Below are 8,680 nucleotides of genomic sequence, written 5' to 3'. Positions count from 1 at the left end.
ATTCACTTCTTTGAATAAGAATTACTGATTGACTCTATTAATTGTAAAATATGAATTATTACAATAGCAGTTAGAATAATGACAATTTTGTGTTCATATAATCTTTACAGAATATCAGTGGGGAGCCTGACATTGTACCTGTTTAATATCAGTTTCATTAGATGGATTGCAGAACCCTCAACATCATGGTGAGTAAGCAGTTATAAGGGAATGACTGGTCATTAGTTTTACATTTAGTAATCATTTATTATTATTTTAACAGTCTTAAACAATAAAAACAATTAAATTTTACATATTTGTGAATTGGTTAATTGTCTATAAACACATGAATTAAGTACACATCATAATAACATTGACTATCAATTACATAGGAATGGCAAACATGTGAATTAAAATTACTACTGCAGAGCCTTCAAACGTCATGAATAAATAATTCTTCTGGAATATCTGGTGCGTTAATAATTCCTAAAAGATGATAAAGTGGAAAGTGAATATTTATTGTAATAACTGTCATCTACTTACCTGTGTAGCTCTCGATCGTTTTGCTGTTCCAACAGCCAAGTTGTCAGATGACCAACTGAAGCTGCGGGTTTTTCATTCTGACTTTGCTTTTGTCTCTCTTTTCCCACTTCCTAGAGGAACAAAAGGCAATTCGAGAACAGTTTAAAAAAAAAACTATCTTTATAATTAAAAATAAGCAGCATTGCGTTATTGAGAAATAAACCATGCACATTGAACCAACAAGGCTTTCTTCAAGGAATAAGCCACTTCTCCAGAAATGACATTTTTTTAAAAATCCTACCTTGAGTCTATCATTTTCAATTTTCTATTACTTCCAAAAAATCATTTCATAGTGTTTTAAATTACACACCCTTTTGCTAATTGTCAACAAAGCAGATTTCCCACAAATAGTTAAACAGGCTTGTTTTAAAACAGTTTAGGGAAATGTATAGGAAATTTAATCCTTAACAGTAGTCAAAGGATGTTTTTTTCCTGTCTGGGAGCAGCAGGAGATAGAGCAGAGGTGACGTTGGGACGAGGAGGTTGCCAGGAGGTTAAGGGCTTAGTAAAAATTTGAGCAGTGACCACAATTCTGTAAGTTTTAGTATACTCGTAGACAAAATGAGAGTGGACCTTAGGGAAGAGTACTAAACTGGGCCAAGGCCAATTATATCAAAATTCGGCAGGAGCTGGGAAATGAAAATTGAGGCAGCTATTTGAAGGCAAGTCCACATTGGACATGTGGGAGGTTTTCAAAGATAGATTGAAGATAATGCAGGATAGGCATGTCCCTTTGAAAACAAGGGATAGGAAAGGCAAGATTTGTGAACTGTGGACGACAGGAGAAATTGTGCGACTAGCCAAGAGGAAGAGGGAAGCGTACATAAGGTCCACGCAGCTAAGAACAGAACAGGCTTTGGAGGAATATCCAAAGGGTTGGTCCACTAAAAGATAAGGAAGGAAAGTAGTGTGTCGAATCTGAGAAAATGGGTGAGATTCTCAATGATTACTTTGCATCAGTGTTCACTGAGGAGAGGAACATGATGAATGTTGAGATGAGAGATAGAAGTTTGTTTACTCTGGATAACATTGACATAAGGAAGGAGGATGTGTTTGGTAGACTAAAGGACAAATTCCCAGGACCGGATGGGATCTATCCCAGGTTGTTGAGGGAGGTGAAAGAGGAAATAACTGGGGCCCTGACAGATATCTTTGTGGCATCCTTAAACACAGGTGAAGTGCTGGAGGACTGAAATGTTGCTAATGTTGTCCCCCTATTCAAGACGGGTAGTAGGGATATTCCAGGTAACCACAGACTAGTGAGCCTGATGTCAGTGGTGGGAATGTTGCTGGAGAAGGTACTGAGGGATAAAATCTATTTATATTTGGAAGAGAATAGGCATATCAGTGATAGGCAACGTAGTTTTGTGTGGGGGAGATTGTGCCATACCAACTTAGCAGAGTTCTTTGAGGAAGTGACCAAGTTCATAGATGAAAGAAGGGCTGTAGATACAATATACATGGACTTTAGTAAGACGTTTGATAAGGTTCCCCATAGTAAACCAATGGAGAAAGTGAAGCCACATGGTGTGCAGGGTGTTCTAGCTAGGTGGATAAAGAACTGGTTGAGCAACAGGAGACAGAGAAGTAGTTGAAGGGAGTTTCTCGAAATGGAGAAAGGTGACCAGTGGTGTTCCTCAGGGATCAGTGCTGGGGCCACTGTTGTTTGTGATATACATAAATGATCTGGAGGAGGGCACTGTTGGAATGATCAGTAAGTTTGCTGATGAGACAAAGATTGGTGGAGTAGAAGAAAGCATAGGGGACTGTCAAAGAATACAGGAGAATATAGATTGATCGGAGAGTTGGGCGGAGAAGTGGCAGATCAAGAAGTTTAATCTGAGCAAATGTGAGGTGATGCATTTTAAAAGGTCTAATTCTAGAGCGAACTATACAGTAAATGGAAGAGACTTGGGGAAAAGTTGATGAGCAGACAGATCTAGGAGTTCAGTTTCATTGTACGCCGAAGGTGGCTGCACAGGTGGATAGAGTGGCCAAGGCCATATATGGTATGCTTGCCTTCATCGGATGGGGTGTAGATTATAAGAGCTGGCAAGTCATGTTAAAATTGTACAAGACTTTGGTTCAGCCACATTTAGAATACTGTGTACAGATCTGGTCGCCACATTATCAAAAGGATGTGAACGCTTTGGAGAGGGTGCAGAGCGAGTTTACGAGTATGTTGCCTGGTATAGAAGGTGCTAGCTATGAAGAAAGGTTGAGTAGGTTAGGATTGTTTTCATTAGAAAAAAGAAGATTGAGGGGGGGCCTGATTGAGGTCTATAAAATCATGAAGGGGATAGACAAGATGGATAGAGATAAGCTTTTTCCCAGGGTGAGGGAATCAATAACAAGAAGTCATGCATTCAAGGTGAGAGGTGAAAAGTTTAAGGGGTATATACGCAGAAAGAACTTTAGACAGAGGGTGGTAGGTGCCTGGAACACGTTGCCAGCAGAGGTAGTAGAGGTAGGCACATTAGATTCATTTAAGATGCATCTGGACAGATGCATGAGTAGGTGGGGAGCATAGCGATACAGATCCTTAGGGATTGAGTGATAGATTTAGACAGTGGATTTGGATCAGCTAAGGCTTGGAGGGCTGAAGGGTCTGCTCCTGGGCTGTAAATTTTCTTTGTTCTTTGTACACAGCGATTCTATGAATAACTTCTGGCATGGGTCTTTCCTACCAGGAGCATAAATTCAGTGGATAAATTATATATTTAATCAAAGAAAATCAGGGGAAGCATATCAAAGACTGTCATTTCCTGATATATTTTCCAGGTAGGAAAATGTATTTGTAAAACTTGCCCATTAAATAATTCCATTAACCAACAGAGGAATGTGAAGAAAAGAAAGTAATAAACTATGAAGTGGATCTAGTTCTCAGTATTCCTTTCCTACAAGAGGAAGAAATAATCCAGGGTTCCTGCTCATGATCACTACAACTTGTATGTATTTGGACAAGAAACTTGACTGTGACTCTCCCATAGTTGAATAGCCTATTAATAATCACTATCTGGGCTCACACACAAGAATAGATATTCCACTGAATTACCAGAGGGTGGCTACTGCTGTACAAGTCAGCCTGTTTAACAGAGATGAGAGTAAACTACAATGGGGCAAAAAAGTAAAATATCACACAGAATCCTATGTTCATTTGTTACTCACCTGGACTGCATTCAAGATAACATCAAATGCTAGTGATCGACTCATTTGGTTTACAATGAAAAATTCTTGAGCCACTTCACTGGACAACTCATGTGTAATCTGCAAACATATGTATTAAAAATAGCATTGAGTGCAAAAGAACAACAGAACACTAAAATTTAGAACATCATTCTATAGTGTGATAGAATCATAGAATCCCTATAATATGGAAGCAGGCCATTCAGCCCATTGAGTGCATACCAACCCTTCAAAGGGCATCCCACTCCTACCCTATCCTGTAATCCTGCATTTCCCATGGCTAATCCACTTACTTTACACTATGGGCAATTTAGCATGGCCAACCCACCTGACCTGCACATCTATAGACTGTGGGAGGAAATCAGAGCATCCGGAGGACACCCAAGCAGACACACGGAGAATGTGTAAACTTCACACAGAGAGTCACCTGAGGGTGGAATTGAACCCAGCTCCCTAGTGCTGTGAGGCAGCAGTGCTAATCACTGAGCCATCATGCCACTGAGCTCAATTTCAGAGATGTCAAGATACAATAGTTGTGGCTCTTGGCAATGCCTTGGTTTCACCATTAGTGACAGAATGGGTAACAAATGAAAACTACTTGCTACTGTATGTTTATGGATGTTATATCAATGTAACATTATTCCCTTCTTCACTGTTTGCTTAATATCTTCACTTTCTTATCATGGGGGATCAGCAAAAACAACTTAACTAAGGTTGTGTCCTTGTTCACCGTTATATTACTTGTTTTTGTATTCTTTGCTTCTGGAAACTGTGGTTTATTTTTGAAATTCAGTGTTTAAAAATAAAATCAGAATATAAAAAGCAAGAAGTCTGCCTGCTTCTCCCTTTGTTTCATATGTACACATTAGCATTGAGCTGTCCTGTTAATGAACTGCAAGTGGAGATAATTAATTGTTTCAGAATTAAAGTGGGACCTTAGTTTCAAAATTGTAGAATTCAATGAGAAAGACAGAACTACTGGCTGCTTTGTTCCTCGCCTCAAACAAGGTGCCAGTGAACTGAAACATTAATTTCAGTTTGCTCTCCACAGATCCTGCCAGATCTGCTGAATACTCCCACCATTGTCTGTTCTCAATGTGGAATTCAAATGTCATGATTTGGAGTGTGACTTTTATTTTTGAATTCAAATGTGTTCTTGTGTAAGCAAATCATCCACTCCATGAGATTATGCCTGAAGCAGTGGAGCTGAATTTTACCCCCACCGATTCCAAAATGTAATTGGTGGAAACTTATGTAGAAAAGTACTTCAAATTTTTTGAGGACATATTTATTTGATGCTCTATTGATCAGAGGATTATACCAGAGGTTGAATTCGTATTTCATCCTATTTGTTAAACTGTTTGCCAGAGGAATGCTATAAATCTGAACATCCTGTTCTTTATAAACTCTTTGAACTTATTCCACAACATACACAGTACACCATGTCCGACATACATTTTACCCGTTTTATCTCGTAAGATTATTAAAAATTGCTGTAGTATGTCTAAAAAGAGTTTCTAGCTTAGTACTTAAGAGATTGATGTCAGGATTAAGAATTACATTTTTCCTACTTTTACATGAGGTTAAGTTTAACAATTTATGAAAAAATGCATTCAAGGCTAATTATTCAGAAAGTTAGGGGTGGAATTTCCACTGACATTCCATCAACTTCTTGGCATATCTTCAGGAGATCAATCTAAATCCCAGATAAAAGTCAGAAGAGGGAGTTCCTGCTCCTTCCACCTCAACTTCTGTTCTTCCATCTGAGCAGTTCCCAATGTAGAGTGAGAACTGATGAATCTAAGTACATCAACCACAGAATGATGCCTTGGAATGGAATAAAGCAGTTTAGCAGCAAAGTGCCAAATGCACACTTGTTCAACCTTTTACTGCAAGCAGCTGCAGACATTGCCTTAGAGAAATTTCAAGTGATAGTAACCAACCACTTGTTCTGGTATCTTTAGGACTGTGCAAAGCAAAAGCCCTCCATATTATATTAATGCTCTGGTTTTTAAAAGTAGCCATACCACAGCTTCTGTGCATGTCCAGCACAAGGGTAAATGTCCATAATCAGTCTTCAAAGTAAGGAGATGAATACTCCAGTAGTGAGCTGTGGCGAAGCATCTAATAATGTTCGTCATCCATTGCATAGGTTGAATCGTTTACATTTGTTTCTCTACCAGTTCTATTTCATTTGCTTTATGACCAGACAAAAAACATCAGAAATACTTTTGTCATCCGAATAATCTTTTACTTCTTCCAAGTTACTCCTCTTACAATGTCATTGCTATTTCTTTATGCCCTACTTGCATTTCTAATTTCAATGATCATAGAAAAATCACCCATGAGCCCACCAGCTTTACAAAAGGCAACATTGCCCTAGAGATACAGGTACCTGGAGTCTTAACAAGGTAAGTGTGAGAGCTTTACCCATCAGGAACAAGAAACCCAGCCTCGAGTTTGGACAGCAGCTGAATAGCTGCATTAATGACAGAATTCACCAGCGATTACAGCTGAGATACAGGAGAATACAGAGAAGAAACCAGCAAGGATACTGGGTGAGTGGGGAAGAACAATGGAGGAATTTGGCTTTTTGAGACCAAAGGGGAAGTCACAATGTAAGAGTACCATCTCAGTTGGGTGCCACAGATGATAGGGTAACCCAGAAGAGGTAACCCAATCCTTCCTGCGTTCTCTCCACTCCTTGTCGTTTTACTATTATGTCAATTCACCTTCTACAGTTGCAGACATCAGGCCTCTTCTAAAGGGCTGCCTTGTCTCTCAGAGTGCCTTTCCTTCCCCAAAGGGTATCTCCCCACTACCCTCAAACGGCAGCCAGGTATCCCAACAAATACACGAGGTTCGTTCCTGCTATTACCAGATCTAATCTGCACAGTACTGCTTTCAGACACCAACCTCAACAAAATCACATCTGATTAAATGGCCAGCTCTCTCCACAAACTATGCAAGTGGGAATCCAAAGGTGACTGTATTTCCTACTGTTCTCTATAAAAATGGGAAGTGTCATGCTCAGAATGGGATTTGCAATTTCTGGACACTTCCATCACATTCACCACAATGTACAACTCATCCATCCTGAAGGAAAGCTTAGGTCTTTCAATGTGGTCACTATCTTCCCGATGAACTTTCTCTACTTAATAAGTCACCATGAGTTAATGGGGATGTTTCAAGTACATCCCCAAAGCAGTTCCAATGTCTTCCTGCTAAGCACCAACTACAACTGATTTTTGAGTAAACTTGTTTCTTTCAGAGTCTGGAGATTGGCCTCCAGACATAAAAATGTGGAGCATTTAATGGACCTATTTACTCCTTCACACATTGTTCATTTCAAGTTTCAGGCACTCTTCTTATGAATACTCCTGAATATTAAATAGAAAAGCTATGCCTAAATGGAAGAAGTAAATTGGCTCCAATCTGAGAATTAAGTGCTTCCTGCTCAATTGATGCCTATCTCCTTTTTAGCAGCATTCAGATACCTGCCATAGACAGGTGGGGCACCATTAACATTTGGACTTAGACTCCAGTGTTTTCACTCAGTGCTCCATTAGGCCTCCACACTTAAGATTGATCTTCCCAGCCCCTGAAAACAATTGCCTCAGGATCCACTATGCCCTCCCCAACAGTCCACCAATTACTTAACACTGGAAACCAACACTATAGGTCCCTCACAGAGCCAATGAGAAATTTCAATCTTACCTCCCTGTCTGCATATCAATCTCTCCAGTTTCTAATTGGATACTGTGCTCCAAGATGAAAATGCACCCAGGCTTAAAATGCCCGAGGTCTTAGCTTAACAGCATTGTAGGAATTTGCCTGTGATTTATGGTCCAGACTCTCCACACCAGACTGACATTCTCAGTTAAACCCAGAGCTGATACATATGGGAAAGTTAACAAACTTCTAGTTTGATTGCAGCAGCAATGACACTGACGGTGTTACATAAAGTTAAACGTATGGGTCTAAACTATCAAATGTACTGCAACACAGCATTTTCAATTCCCTGTCTGTCCTGGTTTGTTCCAAATCCCGGAATTGGATTTATTTGGAGAGGGATCTGAGTTTATGAGCCATTATAAGCTGGCATGGAGGTGCAATAGGAAATTTGGAAGGCATCTGATAAATCAGGATTCAACAAGATTTGAATAAAGAGTAAAAATGCCATGCTACTGTTGTAAGAGCCCAGGTGAGACACTTTGAACAGTTTTGGGTTCTCATTGTCGAAGGAAAGATGCTTTTGCAATCAAGGAAATGCAATGGAGGTTCATCAGATTAATCTCTGGGCGTGGCAGAAGTGAATTGAGGAGAGAGTGAGGAACTGTCTGCATTCCCTGGAGCTTTGAAGAGTGAGAGGTGATATCTTTGGAATTTTAAAAATAGTGATTCGGTAGGGTAGTAGATAGGATGTTTGCCTGCCAGGTGACTCGAGAATCAGGGGCCTATTCTCAGGAAAAAGGGCAGTCATTTAAGTTGGAGGTGAGGAGAAATTTCTTTACTCAGAGGATGGTGAATCTTTGGGATTCTTTATTTCAGAGACCTGTGGGAGCTCACTCATTGAATGTGTTTGAGGCAGCAAGTTATAGATTGCTGTGGGACCAGCGGTGGCACAGTGGTTAGCACTGCTGCCTCACAGCGCCTGAGACCCGGGTTCAATTCCCGACTCAGGCGACTGACTGTGTGGAGTTTGCACGTTCTCCCCGTGGGTTTCCTCCGGGTGCTCCGGTTTCCTCCCACAGTCCAAAGATGTGCGGGTCAGGTGAATCGGCCATGCTAAATTGCCTGTAGTGTTAGGTAAGAGGTAAATGTAGGGGTCGGGGTGGGTTGCGCTTCGGCGGGTCGGTGTGGACTTGTTGGGCCGAAGGGCCTGTTTCCACACTGTAAGTAATCTAATCTAATCTAAATGGATATGGAGATG

This window comes from Hemiscyllium ocellatum, chromosome 1 (assembly GCF_020745735.1).
Source record: "Hemiscyllium ocellatum isolate sHemOce1 chromosome 1, sHemOce1.pat.X.cur, whole genome shotgun sequence".
Lineage (NCBI taxonomy): Eukaryota > Metazoa > Chordata > Chondrichthyes > Orectolobiformes > Hemiscylliidae > Hemiscyllium > Hemiscyllium ocellatum.
The sequence above is the reverse complement of the archived record's forward strand: the minus strand, read 5'-3'. Positions refer to the sequence as shown.